The 27,343-nt window shown below is 47.6% G+C and overlaps 1 long non-coding RNA gene across 1 annotated transcript in view; it reads left to right on the forward strand.

The window, feature by feature from the left end:
* LOC138283799 (uncharacterized) overlaps positions 1 to 25,246 on the forward strand; it is a 74,557-nt gene extending 49,311 nt beyond the window's left edge. Inside the window, exon 3 of the long non-coding RNA XR_011201306.1 lies at positions 24,289 to 25,246. This is a non-coding gene — a long non-coding RNA (uncharacterized lncRNA). The remainder of the gene's footprint in view (positions 1 to 24,288) is intronic.
* Positions 25,247 to 27,343: the final 2,097 nt, after the last annotated feature.

A 27,343-nucleotide genomic window follows, 5' to 3' on the forward strand; every position in this document is an offset into this window, starting at 1 on the left:
GCCATGGCATTTCTGGATGAGTGATGTTGAGAAGAAAGACATGAAATAGTAGATGGGAAAAGCTAAGGTTTATTCACGGTGGGCACATCTCCAGTCTTGCCACACAAATCTGAACTGACTGACTCTCCATCAGCATTCAAAATTAGCTTCACATCAAGGTTCTAAGGTTTCTACCATTCTATGGGGATTATGGGGGAAACCAGAAAGCTAAGTACCATTGTGTTAAATGTGTTATAACAAGTGAGCACCAAACATAGAAGTGTCTATGGCAGAAAGCATTTTGAATGAAAGAGAAACGTTATCAGGCCAAGAATTAGGCATTTGTAAAACCAGATTAACCTCCCACAACTGACTGTATTTAGGAAGAGAAGGATTAGAAAATATTACTCCCTTTAACAGGTGACAAACAAGAGGATGGTCTCCTGCATGTTTTCCATGGACGTGGAGAGGGTTTGCTGAAATTGGCGAGTGATACAGATTGACTGTGCAATAGGTCTTGCCCTCACTCCCTAGTGAAGCTGGGAAATTTACAATTGCGATGATATCTGCTGGAAAGCAATCTAAAGATTTCCCAGCCTCTGGCCTGACCAAATAGACCTGGCTGATTTGTAGGCCTTGGTAGTACCCGGAGCCCAGGATATGTTGATATGTTCTACAACTTCCTTTTTTTTGTTGCAATTTTTTGTTGGAGAAATACCAAGTACAAGGAATCCAGCACACAGTTAAGTATAAGGCAATAATCAAAACACATGGCAAACAAAGTCTGCTGATTAAGGAGGGAAGTAGCAGGGAGGGGACGGGCAGTACCATGGTCGGTGTGTGGAGACATTTGATGAGGGAAAATAAAGTGGGGAAGGGTTGAGGTAGGATGAAGGGAAGGGGAGGACCTTTTCATGAGTTGTCTGGGAGGAGTGGGATGCGGGAGTATCATGTGAACTGAGACTTAGCGATTGAAAGAATCTTGTATGCCTTGTTATCGGGGGACTGGGGCCAGAAGGAACTGGTGGGGGGGAGTAGTAGAGAGGGGGGAATAGATGGCAATAGTCCAGGGTTCTGGCAGCAGGGCATATGATGGGGTGGAAGCATGATGATGAAAGAGGATTTGTGGATCTGAGGATCATTGGAGACAGAGCGTAGGTGATTCGAATAAAGGTAGGGACTCTGAGTGGTTCCGGTGGGGAGGAGGGAACAGGGAACAGGGACACAGCAGAGGTGAAGGGGAGGGGAGAAAAAGGGGAGAAGAGAAGAAGGAGGGGAACAGAGGTATAGGGGGAGGAGGGGCGTAGTAGTTTAAGGTGGGGGTCAGGAGGAGGGGAATGGGCAGGTGAGAAAGATGCCCGCCGTGGGGTTTTGCCAGTGGGTGTTACAGGTTGTAAAGTGTTCCTGGGGTCGTCCCAGAGAAAAGGCACCCATATCCATTGAAATAACACCGATTGGTCCTGTAGATGATAAATGATGCGTTTGTGGGCTGCCGTCTGGACCACCGCTACTGTCCATTCTTCCGGCAAGGATAGCGTAGGGGATTGCTAGTGTTGCAGTAGGCAAATCTTAGCGGTCGCGAGGGCCGTGTGTGAAAGGTGGCGTTGTGGGCGGGTTAAATCTGGTTTATCCTCTGTGTTGTGTAGGAGGATCAGTGAAAGAGTATAGGGCTCCTTGAGCATCATAGAGGTACCCAAGTTGTTGCTAATTGCGTCTAAAAGGGCTGGACTGAGGGTCATTCGCAGAGAATATGGTTGATGTCGCAACAGTTAGCATTACAAGCAATTTGTATGTGGCAGCATGCCCACCATGTGGAGTTTTGCTGGCATCCAGTGCCACTTATGGAGAGTTTTGACGAGGCAGAACGTCAGGCGGGCTTCCCAGGTGCCTCTGTCCAGAGCTTCCATAATGTCCGACCGATCCTCCTCAATTTCCATCGCAGGTGAGGTTGCCATTTGGTACGGGGGTGTTGAGGAGGGGCTGCCAGAAAAGGTGGCACGTGAGGACCACATAGGTCTGACATTACCCCCCTGAAGTGGCTCCAAGTCCTCAGGCATGATACCACGGATGAGACGGGGAGGGTCCAAGGGTGGGGTCCATACTGCGCCAAGGGAAGTGTGATAATTGAAGGTGCCGCCACGCCTGGTGCAGAGGAAGGCCAAATTCCTCTTGGAGGCATTGTGTCCAGTTAAGTGTCTGTCCATCAATATGTAGGCGCTCATCGCCCCTGATGGGGGCCCGCAAGTGTAGGTAGGGGTGTATAGCAAGAAGACGGTGGGCCCTGAACCCAGTTTTGTGCATGGCCTAGAGCATCCGGTTGATTCTGCATGAGGGGGTAACCTTGTATAAGGGGGTCAACACCACTGTGGCTAGAAAGTAACAGTTGTTCAGTGGAGACCCATTATGGTGGGTCCGGCTGTTCAGGGGGCATGCATGCCAGCTGTGAAAGGTGGAGGGCCAGGGTGTATTGTTCTTTCAAGGAGAGTCCCATGCGCCCATGTGAGTGGTGTGCCATGAGCTTGGCAGATTCTAAGCAAGGCAGGAGGATCCACACACGAAGGCTCAGATTTCTGGGTCTATAAGGTGGAGGATCCCCAGAGGCATCGATAGGGGGAGCATGCCCAGCACATAAGTAAACCGTGGTAGTGTAACCATCCTCACTGCTGTGTACCCTGCCCCACATCATCAGCCCCAGGTGTGACTACTGCACAAAGTCTTGTTTCATGCGAGTGAACAGGGGGTCTAGACTATCAGTCACCATGTGGTCCAGCGCTCTAGTAACCAGCATACCCAAGTACTTAAGGTGAGACGGTGTCCATCGGAAAGGGTACCCATGAATGGCCGCCCTCATAGTGACGGTTGAGAGGGGCAAGGCTTCAATTTTGTCCCAGTTCACCCGGTATCCAGACAGGGTCGCAAAGTCATCTGTGATTTTCAGAAGCACCGGCAGGGAGCTCTGTAAGTCTTGTTGGGTAGCAGGATATCATCTATATACAGGCAGAGTTTAGACGTCCCTTCCTGGAGGGGTATGCCGGTGAGGAGGCATGAGTGGCGAATGGTTGCTGCCAAGGGTTGCCAAGGGGCAGCCTTACTGCTTTCCCGTCTGGATTGAGAAAGGATCGGACAGGAAGCCGCCACGGTTGATCTGGGCCATGGGGTGGTCGCATAGTAAATGGATTTTGGCTATGCATTGATCTCCGAGCCAAAATCTGCGCAAGGTAGCGAATAGGTACCCCAAATCTATGCAACCAAACACCTTTTCAGCATTGAGGGATAGTGCCAGAGCTTCATCCGGTAAGTCCCCGGCCTTCCAGAGGGCATGGGATAGAGTGCGGAGATGGTTTCTAGAGGTGTGCTCCTGAACGAATCCTACTTGGATTTGGTGTATCAGGGATGGGATGACATTGCAGAGGCAGGCGGCCAGCATTACCCTCCCCCGATTAAATGAAAGTATTTAAGGGTAGGGATGGTATGGGAGCCAAAACAGAGGGGGGTGGGGAGGATGTCTGGGTAGCAGAAGGGGCGGGGGTTGAAGGTTCCCACAGGCCCAGTCCGAGGAGGGAGCATGGTGAGAGTGTAGAGGGAGAAGAGTATGAAATGTGGCAATTTAGAGTAAACCAGGAGGATGGGAGGATAGGACGAAGAGCGGGAGAGTGCTGAGAAGGTGGAGAGGGAGTAGAGCAGGAGAAAAGAGAAAAGGAGAGAATGGGCGGAGAGGGTAGTGGAGAACCTGGCTCAAGGTCGGGGAGAGCCCCAAGGGTCTGGGTCTACAAACTGCGGGTCTGAGCTTGTGGAGTCAGCGCATCGGTCCCTCAGAAGACAGTGCATTTGAAGATGGCGGAATTCGGACCCAAGAGGGGAGGGTCCAGTGATGTCAAAGGGTTAGCCAGGAGGGCTACGTGGATCATCAGGGTCTCACTGTTATGGGACAGTAGGGTAGGGTCTGGACTGCTTCCTGCATTTTGTGAGGAGGCACCTGTGGGACTTTGCGGTCAGGGGTAGCGAGGGATGGTGGGGGAGGTGGCGTAACATTGGGGATGGGCTAGGGGGATGCAGACTAGACAGATTCGGGTGCTGTGACGGGCAGGGTTGCTCGCGCTCTAGCGCGGGTTAGGTCTCGGTTTCTGTGTCATTCTCTACGGAGGTGGGATTGAGGGTAAGAACAATAAGGCCAAGATCATCCTATAGGGTATCATAAACATGTGCTACATTGTAAACCATTAACTACTTGAACAGTGAGACAGTTTAAACATTTGAAATAGTCAAGCATCACGTATCAGGTCAAACATCTGCAATACAATGTAGGACATTGAGTTCCGATAATCAGCAAACTCGCCTCAGCATTAGCAAAAGCAGGGGCAGGAGGGGCAAGGGAAGGGCGGGGAGCCACAGGAACATATCGGGGTAGGAGCAAGAATACAGGGTAGAGGATGAAACGCAGTGCCAGTCCAAGGAGGGATGCTCCTGAGACAGGATGCGGCCCAGAATAGTCATAGCATAAGTAGTCATGCATTAGGGTACTCAGCTGTTCGATGAATGTAGGATGCCTTTCAAAGCAGCTACGCCCTATCAGGAACATGGGTAAAGTCCAAACTGTTGTGGAGACATCTCAGTCTGGGTTGGTGGCAGGCTTCAGCAGTGATCCTGATTTGTCCCTGTCTTGGTTTTGAGTGAGGTGCACCGCTGCTTGTAGCACCAGGTCCCTTTCGCCATGGGGCCTAGTAGCTCTCTCAGTGTCCCTGCCTCTGTGATGGGATCCACTGTCAGTGTGGCGTCACCCTTCAGAGTGGGCGGAGTGAGACTGGAGGGCCATAGGAAGAGGGGGGAACTCGAGAGCGTATTGTCCATGTCATGGGGTGAGAGACCATCTAGGAAGAGGCGTAGATCCTCCAGGTCAAAGAAGTCCCTTGACTTGCCGTCCTTTTTGATCCACATCCGGGCTGCTTCAAATAGGCCATATTTTATGTCCATTTGGCTGGACCGGGGCTGGAGGGAGGGCAAGGCTTTACAGCGTTCATTGGTTTCCCTGGAGAAGTCTGCAGCAATACGAATCTCATATCCTTTGCGATGGTCTGGTTTGTGGGAGCAAGCCGTGGCAAGGAGCTGTCTAGCCTGCTTGTGGCACAGACAGCAGGCCATGATGGGGTGAGAGCGTGATGATCTGTCCTGCCGCAACGGGCCCATGCGGTGTGCCCTCTGGAGCACCAGGGGTGGATCAAAGTTGAGGCCTGTGAGTGCTAGGAGCGTGGTCTTAAGAAATCCTTTGATGTCTGATCCCTCCACACGTTCTCAGAAGCCGAAGAAGCGGATATTGTCCCTGCGGCTTCTGTCTTCCAAGTCGATGACTTTGCTTTGGAGGAAAAGGAGTTCCTGATCTCTTTCCGTTAGAGTATTGAGATGGTCCTCCGCCACTGAGATACGATGCTGTAGGTCCATCACACGATTCTGGAATCCAGCAATGTTCATTTGGATGGATTTGGTCTCAGCCATGAGCGTGGAAATGTTGGGGTCCATGCCTTCCAGCCGACGCGTCACCGCCATGATTTCCTGGAGAATACGGTCCATGGTGGTGTCTGGTGCTGAACTAGTGGGGTCATCAGCTTGACCGTTCACCGGCAGACCCCTCGTGGTGGCCATAGGACGGGGTTGGAGGAGAGATTCTAACAGGATGTTTGGGGGTGGATACCTGTGCCCCAACGTGATGGTTGACGGGGGTACTCATTGGGGGCTTCAGAGTACTGTCCTCTATCCAAGTCTCTGCCCCTAGGAGGGGGGTCCGTGGGAGGCATAATAAATGTCCCAGAGGGTGGGCACTGCTGAGTGGCTGGAGCAGGGTGCTCGGCGCAAGCTGGAGCCGTCCTCTTATGAGGAGGGCAGGGTCTTTTAATAGGTGGAGGTGTCCCTGGGCCAGTCTTACAGATTTTAGTCAGGCTACCCCCGTCTTATGTTATGCTGCCGGCCCATTGTTAGCCGGAGTCTTCCAGGCTGTAGTTCAGGCTCCCCCATGTAGTATTATGCTGCCAGGCCTGTTCTGGAGCATTCGGGGGCAGATATATGCCTCCTCCAGGAGACCCATTTGCTCTCAAAAGATGTGCACAGAATGCGCTCCAGTCATTTCCCCAGACAGCTCTGGTCCTTGGGTCCATCCAAGAAGGGAGGGGTGGCCATCCTTTTCTCTCAGAGGTTTAAGGGGAAAATCCTGTTGACCAATGTAGAAGTAAGAGGCTGTCTATTAGCTCTACGCATATCACTAGGTTCACTCAAGATCACTTTAGTGAATATCTACACACCAAACAAGAACTAAGAAACATTTCTAAACATTTCTGACCTCCTCCCTAGCACCAATATTACAGACGCCGGATGCAACTATATTAATAAGAGGTGATCTCAACTTAGTCATGGATACGAACTTAGACAGATCCGGGCAACGGTACAGGTAGATGGGTGCCCTATCTTTTTGCTATGCTCAGGCACTTTAATCTCAGGACCTGCTTTTGCAAATGCCCCAAGAGCGTCCGTCAAGGTCAACGGCACACTATCACAACCATTTCTGATCTAGAGGAGTACGCAGCAGGGTTGCCCCTTGTCCCCTCCCCTATTTGTGCTTTATATGGAGCCCCTAGCGCAGCAAATAACCCCGATATCATGGGCATCAGAATTTGGTGATACACAGCATCAGATCAGCCTGTCCGCGGCCAATGTTATTCTCGCTATTACAGAGCCCCTTAAGATCTCTCCCTGCCCTCAATAAAGAGCTCCGTATCTTTGGTGCAATGGGTGGGTTTAAAACCAACATCCAAAATTCACAAATACTTAACAAGATGCCCTGCCCTAGAAGCGACCTTGTGGGCTGCGTATTCGTTTGGGTGGGCATCTGAATCCCTGCCCTACTTAGGCATTAGGCTACCACGCTCCATCCACAAGACAACAAATGTAAACTACGCCAACCTCCTCTCACAGACACGCCGGGACCGGAGTGCAGGGACCGCCTACAATTGCCCTGGATGAGTCTGATGTCTGCGATGAAGATGACCATACTCCCTCGCATCCTTTACATATTCCAGACGCTCACCCTCTCCCCACCACCAAACACCTTAAAGGGGATGCAAACAGCCATTAATAAGTTCATATGGGATTGCTAAAAGCTGTCTGTCTAACCATTTGCTGTCCCACCCCGAGATACAAAGAGGACTCGCGGTGCCTCAGATCTTGAGATACTACCAAGCAGCCCTACTCTGCTATGTGGTCAAGTGGAACCGTACAATGACGGAGAAGCATTGGACCTTTATGGACCAATCAGTTGCAGGCTCCTTTATTTGGAAAGAGATTTGGCCACTTCTCACCAATTACTGGCATAACATTATGCGTGTGAGATGCTGTAGCATTAAAGGCTGGGCTTATGAACTTCCCCTCACTCATGACTCCACTCATAGCCAATCCTGCTCCTGACCTACACCTTGAAAGTTTTAAACAGTGGCACGAGGCTGGGTGTAAAAGCTTGGGCTCCCTATTCGATGTAGATGGGCTTATTTCTTTTGACCATCTCAAGGCTGAGTACTACCTATTGAACTCAGACTATGTCCAGTCTCTCCAGCTGCACCACAGGGCATCGGGACAGGCAACCCGAGCGGTGGAGGGAGAGCATTGCTGTCATTTAAGAAGTGGATTATTCTCAAAACGGATGACCAGCGCCTAGTCTCATAAACCTGTACAATTTACTTGGGGGTGGCGGTGGGGGGATCTACCACTGCCCAAAACGGAAAGTCAGCTGAGGTGGGAAGTGGAATTGGGCAGGCCCCCTCCAACAAAAACTGGGCTGATATACATTATAGGGTGCACCACACAGCACACTGTATCGCCGGAACTGAGACTGCTTATAAGATTACCTCCTATTGGTATTTTACCCCACTGAGACATCGATAATGGACCCACAAATCCCCAAAGTGCTGGAGGGGCTGTGGCAACACTAGCATCTTACTGCACCTACTTTGACACTGCTCTAAGATCTCCCGCTTCTGGGAGCAAGTCCTAGATGATATGCCTTTGAGACCACCATACCACGATTCCCTGCTTACATTATATTGGGGCTTCCTAATCCCTTGACATATCCCCTACGCTCACGCAAAGGGCTGCAGATGGCAAGGGCTCTAAATGCCGAACACCAGGTCATACTATCACTCTGGGGCACAGCTCATATCCCTTAACGTACCTGACGGCTGCACAGACTTTGCTTTGTCCTGGGCATTGAGAAATTCTTCCTAGCGGCTGACCCGGACCCTGCTAGGTACACAGGCCTATGGGTCCCCTTTATGAAGCTCCTCTACCAGGAATTCAGGGAACTGACCTGTCCTTCCTACTTCAGGGTTCTGCGCTTGATCCCGGATGCGCCACAGGTAAGTGTGAACAAAGGGGTCAAAGGAGAGAGACCACTAAACTGAGCAGCCTACTACCATTTGTTATTTGCTAGTCACTACCTTAAACCTTAAAAAAGCCCTCAGGAAAGAATAGGGGGAGGGTGGATTTAGGGTTTTTGTGTGGTCTTTTTCATGTTACATACCTTGGCACATGCTTATCCTTCGCCGTCAGTTCCAGGGTTGTAGGCACCTGGCTGTGTTATGGTCTTTAAATATGACTTTATACTACCGAACAGCCGGGCCTATGGGTTGTAGGCGACACACTATGTAACAATCGCGCGGTAGTCATGCTATTTTTGATTAAACTCAATACAGAGGATTGTTACATAAATATTAATGCTACACTAATGTGTATATTTACTAAGGTTAATAACATTTTAAACTAAATGAATTGTTATGTTTTATTTTAAGAAATAGTTTTAAGCAATAAATACAATTTAATCACATTTGTAAACAGTTTAAATTATTTAGTCTATTTTAACATTAGTTTCCATGGGGTTTTAATTTAAGTCCTACCTCCATTAGGCTCAGTGGAAGCGTGTTGCACTGCCGTTTGAGTAGCTATGGGTGGTGCAGGTCTTACTCCATCTCTGAACTGGGTTATGTTTACAACTGTTTTGGGTCCTTTATGGCTGTAGTACATACAGAAGGGCAGTATGTGAAAAGGAAGAGGCTTCCTCTTTTGTGGTAGGATGCATGCCCCTCCATAAACCACTCCCTAGCCTTGCCTTAACCTCTCCTTAGTCTTTCCTTAAGCCCTACCCTTTAGTAGTAAGTATTCACCATTTTCAGCTACTCCTCTCCTTCCCTCCCATATTTACTACTAAAACTTTTATTTACATGTGAGGATATCTTCAGTCTTGGTGGAGTCTTGGTGGAGATCTTTGTACACAAAAGATAGGAGGCAGAGAAAACCACACATAGGTATGTGAATAGGATTTTGTAGTATGTTAGGAGGGTTTTTGTAGTGCTTGTAAGAGTGCCACAAAATGTAATTCGCGAATAGACTGTGTACAAGTTTAGCTTTGTCACTAGGCACCTTAATTTTCTTCTTATTGTTTGTTCCTAGAGAAAATATATTTCACACTGAAAATAAAATGTTGATAGCATCATTAAATATGCAGGTTCTTGCCAGTCGCGACTCTCGGGAGGGAGAAGGGATGGGGTGGCGCGTGGCCAGCGGGGTGATTTCGAGGGAAGGGGGGGCAACCAGCAAAAAAAAAGTATTAATAATAATTTGTTTTAAACATACCTGTTTCGCCGGGCCAACACCACACGCTCCTCAGCTGCAGCCACAGGCTCCTAGCCTGCCCTGCATCCAATCATACAGCTGCTTTCATGCTGCTGGCAGCATGAAAGCAGCAGTGGGATTAGACGGAGCACCCAACCAGGGTGGCCGAGGCAGAGTGGGAGCCTCTGGGGGTCATTCCGACCCTGGCGGTAAAAACCACCAGGGTCGCGGATGACGGAAGCACCTCCAACAGGCTGGCGGTGCTTCCTGGGCCATTCTGACCGCGGCGGTAAAGCCGCGGTCAGAAAACCGGGTCCGGCGGTTTCCCGACGGATTTCCCCCGGTTGCCCAAATCCGCCATGGCGGCGCTGCAAGCAGCGCCGCCATGGGGATTCTGACCCCCTTTCCACCAGCCTGTTTCTGGCGGTCTTCACCGCCAGGAACAGGCTGGCGGGAACGGGTGTAGACAGTGAAAAGCGCAACGGGTGCAACAGCACCGGTCGCACACCTGCAACACCGCCGGCTCCATTCGGAGCCGGCTTCAGTGTTGCAGGCCCCTTTCCCGCTGGGCCGGCGGGTGCTAACTTGGCTAGCGCCCGCCGGCGCAGCAGGAAAGTTGAAATGGTCCCAGCGGTCTTTTGACCGCGGAGCGGCCATATGGCGGTTACCGCATGGCGGGCGGCTACCGCCGCCCGCTGCGGTTAGAATGAGGGCCTCTGTCTGCTCTCTCCAATCTGGCACTGCTTTGCCGGGTTGGAGAGAGCCTAGTGCGCATGTATGTTTGACCGACCCGAGATGGCCGGCCAAACATACATGCGCACTTAGGGGGAGTGCACAGCACTCCCCCTCTGTTCCTGTCACGCCAGGGGGCCCGCCCCTTTTCCAGTAAAAACATAATAAGCATAGTTTATTATGTTTTTACTGTAAAGTTTTGCAGTTGCTGTTGCTGGCGGGGGGCGATGCTCCTCCGCCATAGCGGAGGAGAAGCCCCTGCTTCTTCCCTCTCCTTTCTCACCCTGGACACCCATTTCTGCCCTTGACAAGAGTGAATTTGTCAAACTATTTACAAGAGGAATGTGAATACCCACAAGGCAGTAGGTTTGCTGGTAAGTCTACCCCCCCAAGTCCACTCCTGTCCACATATTTGTGAATGTGTTACTTCCAGCATAAAGGTTTAATTTATGCATTTAAATCTACCCTTAGCAAATCTAACATGTTATCTCATTTTCTGCATCAGGATTGCGAATCTTCATGCAGGACGTGAATATTTTGTGTAACTGACTGCAACGTTGGTGTGCAACATTTTTGAGGATCAAGTTGAATGGCTGAGCAGGAGAGTATTATAACTACATTTATAAAGAGCACTTTGTAGCCCTAATCATGCGCCAAAGCAGATGAGTAGTCAGCTACAGCATGGAGGGAGGAGTACCTTTCACTGAGACAGGTGAATAGATTGATATTTTTTATTACCCCAAGTATTTGGCAGAATATCTCATTAAAGAGTGACTATCACTCTTCTCCAGCGGAATGGATAATTTTTCAGAACACTACAAAACCATAAAGTCATATTGGGTTATGCAGGTACTTTGAAATTTGTTGGAAAATTACAAAACAACTTTTAACTTTGTATGTAGCTGTCAACTTCTGCTAACACTGGTAAGGTCTCTGATTGAACATCAATAAGGGGTGGCTAGGCATAGCAACTGGTTCCCCGGCTGGTCTTTCTTATCCCTGTCACCTCCCTGGTACATGGTCTCATGAAGACAGCAGCAAAGACAAAAAGTATACATATGTTACAAACAAATAAAATAAAGTGATACAGAAAGTATTACAGAAAGTGTTACAGTCTGCCCTTTCTTTAGCCCTAACCCCTCGCAGAAAATGAGAGGCTGCTGAGGACCCACCTAATGGTGGGGCAAGGAGTCATCCCTTTGATGTCCTGGAGTCAAATGATGTACTTCCGCTTCCCCTGTCATTTCAGTAATTTGACATCAGTTCCGTACTGGAAGGGCATAGTTGGGCCTTCTGCTGGTTTACGCAGCAAACAGTGCTCCAGTTATTTAAAAAGTGCAGTGCTGGAAGCTCGAAACTTTCCTAAACAATAAGGAATTGTCCTCCCTTCTTTCCAGTTCCCTTTCTCTTGCAGACTTTGTTGTGACACCTGCCGACCTATACTTAGGCAGATTTTGACATGATTTTCTCATATTTCATTTCCAATAAAGGCGTTGGTAAGAAAAGAAGTGGCAACTCTCCTGGAACTTTATACCACTATAGCGTATCGCCACTGGCATTTAAGTTGCATATATTTATATCATTCAACACAATATGACCCTGGTTCTCAGAGATCTGAGTCTCTGAGAAAGAAATAACTTTTCAATGTTAGGCCATAGGACGTGGGACTGGAGTGTATCCTGTGGCATTCTTGACTAATCGTGGTGTATATTCCCTCTCCATCCTCTCCCACGACGAGCAGTGGGTTGGAATTTATGGTGTAATTAGAGATGCGATTATGAGTAAAACACGCTGTGGAACTGAATGAGTGAGCAAAGCTCCATACATTTAAAGCAACGCTGCAAATGCATACATATTATGAAAAATATTGCCTCATATATGGGAACAATGAAGAATACAAAAAAGTGATGGATGGAATTCTTGAATTAATCTTCTCTACTATTATTAGGTTGCATACCAGTTTATAATTTTTTGCCCACCAGACCACATCAGATTAGAACTAGCCATATGCAAATCTGCCCTGGCCTTGCTGCAATAGGAACATTACAGCCCAAACTATATAGCGTTGTGTTCTGTGAACGGGAATAGAAGCAACTCAAGAACAGTTTTGTTCTGTTTGGGCCTTTTCAGTCTGTATTGATTTGCATAAGGTAGGCCTCAGTTCAGAGTGGCACAGTGGTCAAAAAATGATGGGTTGGAATGCTACCCACAGCAATTGATAGTGGTTTAGTCTACTTCTAAGCCTTTCTCTCATCACTTTTTGTGTTTCTAACGTAACACCCTGAGTGGCCGAGTATATGCCCAGACATGGGTGCCTGGCTCACTGTGCCATTGGAACCTAGCTATATTTCAATATTAAGGTTGAAACCAGTGTGTGGTTGCTTGTATTCCAATATGGAGAAGGACCCTGTCTGGCAGTTTGGGATTGACTATTTGCATAAGGAGCATGGTCAGTACTGATTTGCATACGGTTGGCCTCAGTCTAGAGTGGCACAGTGAGTGAAAAATGATACACTAGGAATTGTTTCTCTTATTGTACTCCATGTAAGTCTCACCTCTTATCTGATGGAGACTTCTAGCCACAGATTCCTTACCTTGGAATATGCCCCAGGGGTCGGACTGAGTCCGGACACTTTTCGAGCAGTACCCTTGCACACCAGTAGGTGGCGTCGGTTCGTCCATGTCGTTGTCCGCGCCAGAAGTGATGTGTGCGGGCCTATAGAGGGGCCACACTACCGTGCTCACACCAGTTCTTTTCTTTCCGTGCCAGTCAGAGCACATCCTGAGAGACCTACCCCTAGTCATTTTTTTAACTGTCTTTTTGTGACCTTTTGTTGAAGTGTTTTTCTGAGACATTGTCTCCCAGTGTGTCAGAGACATTCCTCAAACAATTGTGGGTTTTAAACCCTAGGGTGCCTGTCACAGGAAGATATCTGTGACAGACTCTCACTTGGTTTTCTTTTGGTGCTTGGAGTTAGGCCATGACTCCAAGACCAATGAAGACTAACACACATTCAACCTGAAGGTGTTGCAGATGTGGTCTCTGAAGCTCCTGGTTGCACACATCAGACAACTTTGCAATGGTCCAGATCCGGGTCGCGGGGGAGGTCTCCGGACCATTCGTGGGGCAGCTCTCAACATCTGTCTTCATGCTCGAAATCACAAATATCGTAGTCGTAGCCCTCCTTGACTTCTCCTTGCCGGTCCAAGTCTTCAGACAAGGTGTGGAAACGTGACAAGCTGACACCCTGCTCTCACGCATCCTCGTGGAGCCTGGGACTGTTCTATGCCTACCATAGTTTCCCAGAGTGATCCCCAAGTTTTATGAGTCCATGCACCTCATATTTGGAGGACACGATCCCTCTGGAGCGCCTTCAGGCTCCATGGGTTCCGGGGAAGTCCCCACTGGATTGCCGCCAGCAGGTCCACCCTGGTCACCAGTCAGACCCCTTGGAACCAGTAATTATCCTGAGCAACTCCACCCGCCAATCTGCAACCTCTCTGGAGCCCCCCACAGTGCCATTGTGCCCAGAGCTGCCGATGTTCCATGGCTGGGCAACCCAATTGTCATACCCAATTCCAACACAGAATCAAATGGGCATCATCTGAATCAGACTTTGGCACTGGTCAGAACCAGGCCTTTGGAGTTGGTGCCACTAACCTTTTTGTTTGACAGGCTTGGAGAGGGAGATAATTGGGAGGAGTCTCAGGACCTCTGTGGCTACTCTAACCCCCTTCATGTGCCTGAGGACAACTGGTATGAGAAGCTGGCAGATTCTAGTGGCAGACCAGACACTGGCTTTGTCTCGCCTACTACCATGGCTGTGTAGGAAGGGGCTCTTTGCGAAGATGATGCAAGGGTAGCTGAGGTCCTGGAACTTCAGCTGCGCTCAGTGGCAGTGAAGACGAATGTTTTGACAGAGATGCTTCAGCCACAAATTATCCCCTCAAAACCCTTCCTTCCATGCAATGAAGCCCTCACAGATGTCCTGCTTGGGGCCCAGGCGAAACCATGAACATGAACCATGAACAGGGGTTACTGTTGACAGGACAATTGGCCTCCACCATCGCCTCATTTCTGGCATTCGTCTCCCACCCCCATACTACAGCAGACCTCCTGTATTTGCTTGGATTCGCTATGAATATGCCAAAGTCACACCTGGCTCCCACTCAGATGCTCCATTTTTTCAGGGCAATTATTATTACAGTGCAGTTTGGAGTCTATCTTCTGGGACGGTGAGTCCAAGATATTCAGGCCATGATTCCAATGTTTCAGCCTATATCCTGGATTTGGGTGAGAATTACTCTGAGGCTGCTGGGTCTTATGGACTCCTACATCCTGCTGGTGATGCATGCCTTGGCATATGCAGACTCTGCAGTGAGACCTGAAGTTCCAGTGGGCACAGCATCAGGGGACTCTCTCTGCCCTGGTCCATATATCAGAGGGAACTGCTAAAGACCTGCATTGGTGGCTGATGAACCGTGACTGGGTGAGCGGCAGACCCCTCTCCTTTCTCCACTCAGAGCTTTCGGTAGTGACAGATGCGTTACTCCTATGCTGGGGTGGCCATCTGGGAGAGGTAGAGATCATAGGACTCTGGTCTCAGGCAGAGTCTCAACCTAACATCTATCCTCTTGGAGGGATCCATCTGGCATTGAAAGCCTTCCTTCTTTCCGTCAAGGGGAGGCTAGTGCAGGTGTTTATGGGCAACACTACCATCATGTGATATTGCAACAAGCAGGGCGGAGTGGGATCATGGGATCATGGAATCTTTGTCAAGAGGCCCTGCATTTCTGGACATGAGTGGAACAGAAGAACATTTTCCTGGTGGTTCAACATCTGGCAGGCTCTGTTAGCATCAGAGACAAACTCAGCAGTTGATGCATAGTGGATCACAAATGGCATCTCCATCCACAAGTGGTGCAAGGTATCTTCCAAGAATGAGGAGAACCTTGGTTCAGCACTTCTGCACGCTGGAGTTTCCAAGGCAACTCTCACTTTTCATCTCGAGTTGAGTGCCCTCTTGCAGATACCACTAGTGCCTAGTGGTCTCAAGAAGTTCAAGAATGACCAGGCTAAAGTCATTCTTGTTGTGCTGGATTGGGCACAGATAGCTTGGTATCCAGAATTCCTGAGTCTGAGCATCAGTCCTCCGATCAGACTGGCCTTCTGCGAGGATCTTCTTTTGCAGCAGCCGGGCAGGGTCCTTCACCCGGACCTGCCCACTCTCCTCTTTCATGCATGGATATTAAGCGGTGGCAACTGACAGTCTTTGATGTTCCCCTGCTTGGGCACAGTTAACGATTATCTTTCAGCCATCTCTGCTTTCTTGTGGTTACAGGCTCAACTCTTCCCGTTTAAGTTGTTTGTTGCAACTCATTTCTTGACTTGAAGGACTCCAACATCTTTTCCCACCAAAACCCTTTATTATGCCCCAATGGGGCCTAAATCTAGTTCTAACTTTCTTGGTGTGCTTGCCATTCAAGCCCCTGCACAACTGCCCACCTCATTAGTTGACCATCAACATAGCCTTCTGGGTAGCCATAAGATCTGCAAGCACTATCTGTGCACCCGCCTTACACATCATTTTTCCCAGACAAATTGGTTCTGAGAACACATGTCTCATTTCTACCAAAGGTTGTCACACCCTTCAAAGTAGGCAGACTATCACAGTGACTACCTTCTTTGCTCCGCCTCATCCTTCAAAGGAAGAAGAGAGAATCCACATTCTGGACCCAAAGAAAATGCATTGTTGTTCTACATTGATCCTACCAGAGAGTTTTGGGTGGACGATCAGCTCTTCATTGGGTATAACTGGGCATAAAAATCTGCTGGAATTAGCCCTGTGAGTGCTTGCATGCTTATTCCACCAGAGGCAAGGTTGTGGCCACTGCGTTGGCTCACAGTGCCCCTGTCTTTGAGTATCTGTAAGGCTGCAACATTGGCATCTCTGCACACTCTTACCAAGCATTAGTCCCTGGACAGTCAGGTCCGTTGTGACGGGCCTTTGTTCATCCGGTCCTGTAGGACATTCTAGTCTAAATCTGTTTGCAGACCCACCTTCGGAGAGGTATTGGTTGTATATCTATTCTAAGGTAAGTAATCTGCAGCTAGAAGTCTCTATCAGATGAACAAGTTACTTACTTTCAGTAATTCCTTATCTGGTACAGACTCTGGCCTCTGCCAAACCGCCACTTACCCGTTCCAACCACCAGGGCAGGCGGACTACAGGGCCGGAGATAAGCTTCTCCGACCCTGCAGTCCACCAAGGACCGCTGGCGGTATCACAAGTCCCCTTCCTGCCAGGAATTTCGTGGCAGTAGCACCACCATGAAATCCCTGGCGGGAAGGCTACCAGTGACAGGAATTTGCATTCCAGTCACCGGTAGACGACTCCCCCACTCCCCTGCAATCCCAATTCCCCTCCACCCCCCCTCCATTCCAGAACCCCTCTCCCCCACCCACCTTCCAAACCAGACCCCCTCCCCACATACATGCACACACACACCCACACGCTCCCCGCATTCACTAATTCCCAAACAATGGCATACACACATTCACTCACACACATCCATACACATATTCACACAGACATTCCAACACGCACTCACTGCAACAATCATACATGCATTCAAACACGCATTCAAACACCCATACAAACACCCTTACAAATACCCATACAAACACCCAAACAAACACCCATACAAACAGCCATACAAACAAGCATACAAACAGCCATACACACACGCATGCACACAAGCAGACAACACCCACTCACACACGCACATACAACACTCTCCACCCTCCCGCCCCATCCTCTGTCGGATGATCGACTTACCTTGTCTGGCGAGAAGGTCATCTGGCAGGGAACGGGCTCTTCCACCGCCGGCAGCGCCCCGCCATCAGGACACAGGTCAGGCCATATTACTGTTTGTAATACGGCTAGTAGAGTCCTCTTGGCGGGCCGGTGGTGGAACCGCCCCTGCGCCTCCGACCACCAGCACGACTACTGGTGGATTTCCACCCAAATTGTGGCGGTAATCCCTCAGTATTCGTGATATGGCGGTCACAGTCTTCCGGCATCTGCGGCTTCGGCAGTCTGTGAAAAAAAACGCCAAAGCCGTAATGAGGGCCTCTATCTTGCCGCAGATTCTTTACCGACCCACCCATCTTCCTCGCTCTGCAAATGGATTTCTCTGTGTAGGGTGACCCTTTTCAGTTATCTAGTGCTGGCACACTAATACATCAGCAGACTTAGCGGTTCTGTGTTTCTGGAGCAGAAATGTCACGAAAAGTAACTGGCGCCTGCATGGGCCCTTGCACATCACTTCTGGTGCAGAGGAAACAGATGCAGAGCCGACCAATGTCACATACTGGCTTGCAGGGGTACTGCTTGAAAAGCTTACAGATCCAGTCGGACACCTGGGGAACATACTAAGACAAAGAATCTGTGACTAGATAGAGTCTCTACCAGATAATGCGAAACTTAAGATAAGTAACTCTGTCATTTAGGTTAAATATCAAAGTGCTTTAATTGTTTTAACATTAGTTCCTATGAGTTGTTATTTTAGTTCCCTGCTCACCATATTTTCTATGGAAGTAGTTGCAGTCCCTGTGAGTATCCATGTATGCTGCTTGACTTACTGGAGTACATTTACATCTGTTTTGACGCCTGTAGCTCTGTAGTACCTTTAGAAGTAGTAGATTGTGAATAGCAACTCTTTTGTGGATGAGTGTTTATGTTAGCAAGTCCTTTCCTAAACCGCTACTATATTAAGTGTATATGTCACACAGTGGAGGTCACTGTGTCATGTTAGTTAGTTCAGAGGTTCCACAGGAAAGGCATGTTTTGTTTATTTAATACATGTGATGCGGTTGGATAAATGCTATATACATTTTTCCAGAAAAAAATGTATCCACATTTTGCACTGATCCATTAAGCTGGGGCCAAGGAAAAGAGTCCCGGAAGGGTGATTTCCCATGTTAATTCCCACTGGGAAGTAGACTGTCCAATACAGAAAAAAGCATTATGGAATTTCAATAAATAAAACAAAAAGTTAGAACTTTACTCAGAAAGCGTGCCTTTCATTATTTAGTGTTGGTCGATTTGGCAGATTTAAAGAAATTAACAGTTAGAACGGTGCTGAGGTGGGAATGAAGGGGTTAACACTGGCATAAAGTTAGTAATATGTGGACCAGTGGTGTTAAGATATGCTCTGATTGGCCCTTTCAAAGTGGGTGGGTGACTTCTGTTTGTCAGGCCACAGCACGGAGAATATGTTTCTGCTAGGCATTATAGGACACAGCTACTCTGTCCGCATGTCTTAAAAAAAAAGAAAGGCCACATACAGGTCTGTGGCGGGGGTACCCTGATTCCCAGTGCCATGTTGGGGTTTCAGGTCTAAACGGGATTCCACCTCTTCAGTGACAGTTAAAAACGATATATTTTGGGTCCCAAGTAACATGGTACTCAACAAGGGACCTCCAGTGGTACAGTGACACTTGTGCCACTCCCACAGTACCAACATTTTTTTTTTTTTAAAGGGAAGTGTCTGGTTAGAGAACCATGATACAAGTACTCAGTTCCGCAGTTCCCAGCAAGGCCCCAGGTGAGGCAGTGCTGTACCAGTATTGGTACAGTGGTGCCAAAAGACTATTTTAAAAACTGTGAGGGGCCTGGTCATAGACACGACCCTGCAGCAAAGCACCACCATTGTGTAGGTTTCGGATGTGAGCAGTGGGGTTGCCTGCAATGCATTGGACACTGGGCTAAACAAGTGCTTTCAGCCATGCTCAGCAGGAGGTTGGGTGCCTACAGCGGTTAGGTGTATGCTAAACTTTGAATATGATAAAAAAGTGTGCATTTTCCACTGTATAAAACTCCAAACGTGATAAAAAAAACAATGCCATAGCCAGCGCGTTTCGTCCCTCAGGACTTCTTCAGGGCTGCTACGGGAGAAACAGGCGTCTGTCTTCTCGCAGTCCTCCAGGGAAAACCGCAGCACATGCCACTACACTACTTCAGCATTATTTCTCAGAAGCAGCAATCGTATTTGTGTCTGTAAAAAATGAGCTGGCTGGACTGGCTGAGTATCTGCTGGCACTTCCATCCCTGAAAACAAACCAATGTCTTCGCTCCTATAGACATTTATAAGCAAATCAATAAAATTATTCATAACCAACAGAGGATTTGACTGATGGAGTGATACATATTCAAAATATTTTTCAAGATTATAAAGCTGTCTAAGGAGGTCTTCCATTATTTACATTTTGGGTTAAGTTTGTGCTGAGCCTTGGTTCATTATTACAGCACCTTTTGGTGATTGAGGATTAGGGGGCAGATCATCTGGACTCGTTCACAACTTGGCTTAAAGCAAATACATTTGATGTGAATAGACGATTACAGGAAAAGGTGCGGCTAAATATGCCCTGGCCCCAGAACTATCTGTAAAGTATTTATTTATTTATTTGTGTATTAATGTATTTAAGCACCCAATCAACCAGAGGCATCATGATGCTCGGACCCTAAGGACCGATAAATGACCATAGCCTTCAACGAGGAGAGGCGAGCACAGTTAGCCGTACAGGTAGGATTTCCATACTCTGAGAAACCTTCATCTGTTAAGAAGATTATGAAATGAGTAACAGATTAAAGAAAAGCAGCAATCTGTACCTTAACTGGGATGAAAAGTAGCAGAGATGATGAATGGCTTACATAAGATCCTTGATTGTTTTTACCAGCAATGCAATATAGTTTGAAATTAATATAGCCTTGTAGCCCTCTGCAGAGGGCTATACTGGTTGTTAAATGCTGCAGCGAGGGCCCGTATCAAGGGTAAGGGCCTTCCCAGCAGGTATAGCCCGAGGCAGAAGGGCGATAAGGCTGTTAGAACATTCCACCCAGTAAGGTTAAAATGTTCTAAATTTGAAAGGGAGAAGCAGAAAGACAACCATTGGAATGTTGGAACTGAAGGCCTATACCAGCCATTATAATCCCAGGAGCCACTCCATTGACTTCAATATAGCTCTCAGCATTCCAATGTTCTAATTCTAGCTATAAAAGGCAAATTACCAGATTGATATGGTCAAATGTTGTGTTGGTGTCTGGCAATGAAATGTGATGTTGAGTTGGTCAGAAAGAGAGAGGACTGTGCAACATAAGTTAGGACAGCATTCCCCACATCATGCCTAGCATTGATGTGTGCTTTTTCTGCTTAAGTCAAGTGGAGTTTGATCTTTACTGCATGAAAGAATAAACATTTAGAGCACTTGGCCATCTAGCTGATGTAATAAACGGTAAGAGTTAATGTGTGCAAGTGGGTAAAACACATGGATTGTATTCTAGGGAAAAGTGAAGTGAGAAGCATTCTGCTTTTAGTGTGACCAGGAGTGTAGGGTCAAATTTATTTATCTTTTTTGAAGTGATGAGAATTTTTTTTTTTGCGACTAAAGCATTAGAAATTGTTCTGGCATCAATTTAACAAGTTTTCAGCTAACTTTATGTGTTTTCTCCATGTTGCTGAATTGCAACTCACATGTCCTTGAAGACTGTTGTAGAGAGGGAACTAGGATACTGGGTGGGGCGGCAGGATGTCACCAGACCCTGTCTGGACACTGAACACTGCGAATGAGAGATCACATGCAGGACAAAAGGTAGCTGGGGCAGGGACATGACAGTGGCTGCTCAGGGAAGAAGTGAAGGTGGAAGACACCAATAGTTTCCAGGGACGTAATCCTGCACTATAATTGCACAATAATACAAAAAACAAGATACCAACCTGTACAATCTCTTCTGTTGTTATTTGAGGGGTCATCAGCAGGGCTACTGGAATTATGCAATTGTGTGGCCGTGGTGATTCTTGCATGGGTACAGATTTGCAGCATTTGCCACATATTCCATTATTTGCTGCATAATCTGCAGATTTTAACAAACAAAATTTGTTTCTAGCTCAAACAGTTCAGAAGTTACTAAAACTTCAGCAACACATCTTGCCGCACAGTGGAACACCCTTTGGAAAGGTTGACTAGTCACCTTTCGGTTGCTAAGTGCTACATTTGTGTGTTAAATTGGTACTAATGAGGTGCAACCAGCGCCCAGAAAGTGGTAACAAGTTATAAAATGGCAAAGTAATAAAGTAATACTATCACAAAATGTGCCGCACTACGCTGCATGAACGCCTTTTCTCGCCGCATAATTTACTCAACCCTGCTGCATAATTCGGCCCTCCCCGTCCCATAAATCCAGTGGCCTTAGTCATCAGTGTGAAGTACCACAGAGTCTGACAACTAGGCCCAATGAACCATGTGCAGGTTGTACACAAGATGAGCTAGGATCATTGCAGGGTTTGGGGCCAAGTAAACAGAAAGTCCTACTGCAATGGGGTCACCTAAAACGAGGGATATTGGCTTGAACCCACTGAGGTTTTCATGGGAAAGGAATATTAATCTGATGAGTTGTAGGATGTTGAAGACAATAGAAAAGAGAGTATGCTGTGGTGCTATTGACAACTGAGTGCCCGGGTGATTACAAAGTTTCCCATCCATTCTTCTGGTGCAGGCAATGGACTCTGTGCCATGAGTCAGTGTAGTGCCAGTTCAGAATGGCATCCTGTACTAAAGGTCAGGATTTCTTCCCTGCTGAAAGTTAGGTTTAGGTGACTCCTGGTCAACCGGTTGTTGATGGCGACGAAGCCCTGTTGTAGGGGGCAAGTCTGTTCAATGAAGATGCGGGTATCATCTATATAGTTGGAGCACAGGCTCAAGATAAAAAAACTCACAAAGATATCAAAAAGATGGACTGTTAGTATAGTTCTAAGGGACCTTTCTGTTAGCAAGTGGCAGAGAAGATGGGGAAGCAGTGAAATAATTTTGACTTGATCCAGAGAAAGTGGCCTTTCTCTGGCTTCCTATTTCAGACAAGTGATGGAGAAGGGTTGGATAGTGTGCAGTGTTTAGTTAACATCCTATATTTTCCAAGGAATCTCTGGCACATTAGGTCGAGCGTGCAAGCACTTTGACCTGTTGTAAGTGTTGTAGGCTTTTAACCACATCCACTGCACGCCCATCACACTCACTCGTTACTGGGCTTGCCTTTCACAAATCCTTTGTATCATTGGTAAACGCTTTACGTTTGTCGCTCCTTGGGGCATTTTTTTTTATCGCCTTGCAGACTGCCCCGTTACATGGATAATTGCACCACTGCCGATATGTTTGAATGTGAGCTAACTTCTTTTTTCTTGTGTGTGTCTCCTTCACACTCATGCCAATGACGACCGTGGCTCTTTGTAACAGCTCGCTTATGTCTACTGTTTTACTTTTCATTCTCAATTTAAGTGGCAAGAAAACTCCAGTTAGGAATTTACAATGCTAATAGCTCTAACTCGAGCAAACGTGAGACCCATTGCATTGCAAATGCTTGTTTTTGAAGAACCTTTCAGTCAGCTAGCGTGCTCTGCCCTAATGAGTGGATTAATGAAGAAAGTTGCACAGCTCGGTTTTACAAACTAATGCACCTCCAGGCACAGGAGTTGAGTGCATGGAGAGTTCAAACCCCTAGACTCTGCCCCCTCCTGCCATCTAATGATTTGTAAAATGTCACCTTCATTCAGTTTCTCCATCCTCGCATCCCACAAAGGTGAGAGGCAGAGGTCTTTCAAGTTAGGCCCTCCGCAGAACTATTTGATAACTTAGTTGTGTGCTAACAAGAAGGATAAATGACACTGGATGCTTTGAGTGACGGGGGTGGAAACTGGGTGTAGGAATTCGCAAGCACAGTAGGTTTCTTTCTTAAGAAGTCAAGTTGTGCCTTGCTCAAAATGTTTGAAGCTATTAAATTACACAGTTTCTGTATTACCGTGATTTGGCTAACAGTATTCTTCTGTAATATACATCATAAAGGCTTGTCAGAAGGAAACCCAACGCTGAAACCCATCATAATAGCTTTCACAGACCATTAGGGTTTAAGGCTGCAGCGTGGGAGCCTGCCGCCACACAAAGGATGCTGAGCCTATCCCCTTGTGTGCCATGTTTATTTTGAGGCAACAGCTCAACAGAAACTCGGCTCCACGGCTCAGCTCTGCCTGGGGTGCAGAGAGCAGTAACTTTATCGTGCTCGACACCCTTTGGAGGAAAGCATCCTTTGTGAAAATGCTGGATTTCCTCTAAAAAGTTATATAGCGGAAAAATATCCTGGGTTCTCTTTGCCAAGTGGGTGTTTTCGAACTGTTTCGTGTCTGGCTAAACAAAAATGGCTCAGAGCAACTGGCACAGGAAATGTGAAAGAGTGGTGTTACTTGGAAAAGGGAGAATAAAATATTGCAAATGCAATGGAAGGGGCTCTGTGTTTCTCTTTTCAACTGAATGCATGGGATTGGGGTAAGATTAGCCCAGTAAGAGGGATGGAGGTTGCTATACCTAACTCAAGAATACCTTTCCTGCTATGATGCATGTTATCATATCGTAACAACACTCCCATCTCCATCTTGCACTCCTTCAATTACCGTTGAGCTGCTCCCGCCTTCAGTTTTTTCTTCACTGTCCACTTCACACACTCCAGCCCTTTATAATCCCGCCCCCGATATACCTCCTTAAAAAATTGTTGTCCAGACATTTTCATTTTTGATTTGGGATTTGGATCATCAGGGAAGTAATTTAGCACAGGCAGACATTACTTATCTGGGACGATTTTTTTCTGGACGACATTTTTTAAAATGGCAAATGTGTTGCAATGATGATGTAATATTTCAGGAAACATGAGACCTATATACTTCATTTTGGTGACAAAACATAGGTTTTGGGGGTCAAGTTGCTTTATAGAGACAGAAAATAACTCCTCAGAGCAACCCTTCCACCATTTTCCAAAATGGCGGTTCTATAATGATGTGTTTTAGCCACCATATTGGTAATTTATTTTAATATTGTTTTTGTTTCAGGTTTTCCGTTGATTCAAATTCGTAAACATGAGCGAAGCAGGTGGTAGCAGAGGATCTTTACCTCCTGACAGGGTGTTGCTAACTACAAAATCTGAGGACTCCTTCAACAAAGAAAAATGTGTCATATGCCAAACTAATCAGAAAGAAAAACTAACATCAACTCCAGCTGGGCGGAAGAGAGTTTGAGATGCTGCAGAAATACGGCAAGATGAAATTCACAAAAGATTGAAACTGATTGGTGAAGAGGATCAAATATTTTCTCATTGTAACAAATGCTACAAGTCCTCTACAGTAGAAAAAAGCCTGGGAAAAAATGGTCAAAAATAGCAGAAACCAGTGAATCACAACAAGAATCTGAGTCTTCTGAGAATGCAACAACAACCAAACCCAATGCCCATCCACTTAGAAGATCGATGGCTACCCCTCGTCCACCTTCAACAACTGATCAGAAAGCAGAGGATCTTCAATGTGTTATCTGGGATTTAGCCAGAACAAGGGCCAAAGGGATTGCCGAAAGACAAAGTACAGAGTATGTGAGTCTCAAAGGGCAAACATGTTTTTATCTGCAGTTTCTTCCAAAATAAAGTTTTCAGCTGAATAGCTGATCTAAACAGCGAGGTGAATGTATTTGCAGCAGATCTGTATGCCCACCCGAACTGCGTGCATGCATACATTCGAAAATATGAATGTACAATGAGCTCCCAGCAGCAACATAACCGTCAGCCTTCAGTTAAGTTTGCATTCTAGACTTGGCTATTCAGACTTGGCTATTCAGACGGCCTTCAGGTAGCCATGCGCTTTATAAATCCCTATAACATAACGTAACACTCTTTGAAAAAGCAAATTAAGTTTTAAAGCCACTCTTGAGTGCTGGCTACAGGTTCACACTAAGAGAGATTAAAGAAATAATGGTCAATTCTGATAAAACTGTATTGATCCACGATAATAAAATAAAGATTTTTCTGGTGAGAATGTATAATGACAGAATTCGTTTTTGTCAGTCTAACAAAAAGAATGAGCCACTAATGGTGTTCTCATTTGGTTTGACTCCTGAAGTTCTTGCTGCCACTTGAAGATCACAGGATGCAGTAAAATCATCAGGAACAATTTAAAGAAATGTCCTGGAAGGTTTAGATTTTGGACTTAATGACAAATTTTGTGATGACCCAGCGCTCTGTAAATCATGAGAGTCAACAAGACTGCCTAATGTTGTCTTAACATTTTATTACATCATTGTTTAATGTCAGCAAAGCAAAACTGTTACAAACTAAAGTTCTTGAGTTCGAAACAGAAGCCATCAACATTGATGATGGCCTTGAAGATGTAAGGGAAGAAGTGGAAGACAATCTCATGAACCGACAGGCTTATGCTGTGCAAATGTACTGTCTTTTCCAAATCATGTTTTATGAATTACATCACGGCAAAAAGAAAACTCTGCTACACATGATGACTGTCCACGCAATCTATAACAAGTGCAAAAGTAGAGAGCTAATCACTTCAATGAATAGGATTGGTTTATCAACAAGTTATAATGACATAGTATGAAGGGTAGGTCGCTCCCCCTGCCGCTGCAGCTCCTCCAAGTTCCCGAGTTCCTGTGTTCCTGAGACCCACCTAACTGTAAGTACCCCCCTCCTCCCAGCCCCTCGCCCTGCCCCGCGCCACTCACCTTCTCTCCTGCTCCTGCTTCTTTTCCTCCTCTCTGTCTCTTCCTCCTCGCTCCCCCTCTGCAATCTTCTTCTGTGTTCTTCTGTTCTTCTCTTCTGTTCTTCTGTTCTTCCCTTCTGTTCTTCTGTGTTCTTCCGGTCTTCTGTGTTCTTCTTCTCTGTTCTTCTCGGTGCTTCTGTGTTCTTCCTCTCTGTTCTTCTCTGTTCTTCTCTGTTCTTCTCTGTTCTTCTCTGTTCTTCTGCTCTTCTGTTCTTCTGTCTTCTGTTCTCCTGCCTTCGGCTCTTCTACCTCCTCCGTCTTCTTCCCCCGAGCCTGCCCTCCTGCTCCTTCCTCATCCCCCTCCCTCACTCGCCTCCCCCTCTCTCACCCCTAGCTAACCCGTTCGCTATCTACCTCCCTCACTCCTCCTATCTTCCTATCTCTCTAGCTCCCTATCTCACTATCTAACTCCCCCACTCTCCACCTCCTCCTACCTACCTATCTGTCTATCTATCTATTTCCCTATCTATCGACTTCTCTATCTATTTTCTCTATCTATTTCTCTATCTCTCCCCCCCTCCCGCCACCCCCTCTACTACCTATCTCCCTATCCTCTCACTCTACCTCTCTCCCTCACCCACCTCTACAACCCCCCTCCCCTATCTTCACAACCCTACTCCTATCTCTCTCCCTAATCTCCAAACCTCCTAACACTCACCCTCCTCCACCCTAAACCCCCTCCCCCAGCTCCTCTCACTCTACCTGTCCCCCCCCCTCCCTCGCGCTTTCCCGCCGCGACCTCCTGCACGCCCCCGCCCCCCAGCTCCCATTCGCCCCCAGCTGACCCCTTCCCCCCCCTCCTACCTCTTATGGCGGCCGCTGCGCGACTGCGCCGCTGGCGCGCCGGAGGCGCGCCAGAGGCAAGCCCGTCTGCGCCCGTCCGCGCCTGGCCCGCGCCCAGCGCCACAACCCCTGGTCCCCAGCTCCCCCAAGCCCCGCTGATCCGCTACGACCCCACCACCCTCCACGCCCTCAACCCAGGGCGCTCCAAAACCTGCTTCCTAGCTCACCCCAAACGCACCCATGGACCCTTCGCCTGCAACTCCTGCAAACGCATCTTCCACCACGCAACTACCACGACCACAAGCCCACGCGCCATCAACCACCTCAAGTGCATCCTGATCAACGCTCGTTCCGTCCACAAGCACGCCGTTGAACTTTGGGACCTCCTGGACTCCACAGCCCCGGACGTCGCCTTCATCACGGAGACATGGATGAACGCCTCCTCTGCTCCAGACATCGCTACCCGCCATCCCCGAAGGCTACAAGATCTCCAGAAAAGACCGCACCAACCAAGTAGGAGGAGGTGTCGCCATCATCTTCAAAGACTCCATCAGCGTCACCACCT

This window comes from Pleurodeles waltl, chromosome 3_1 (assembly GCF_031143425.1).
Source record: "Pleurodeles waltl isolate 20211129_DDA chromosome 3_1, aPleWal1.hap1.20221129, whole genome shotgun sequence".
In the NCBI taxonomy this organism is placed as follows: Eukaryota; Metazoa; Chordata; class Amphibia; order Caudata; family Salamandridae; genus Pleurodeles; species Pleurodeles waltl.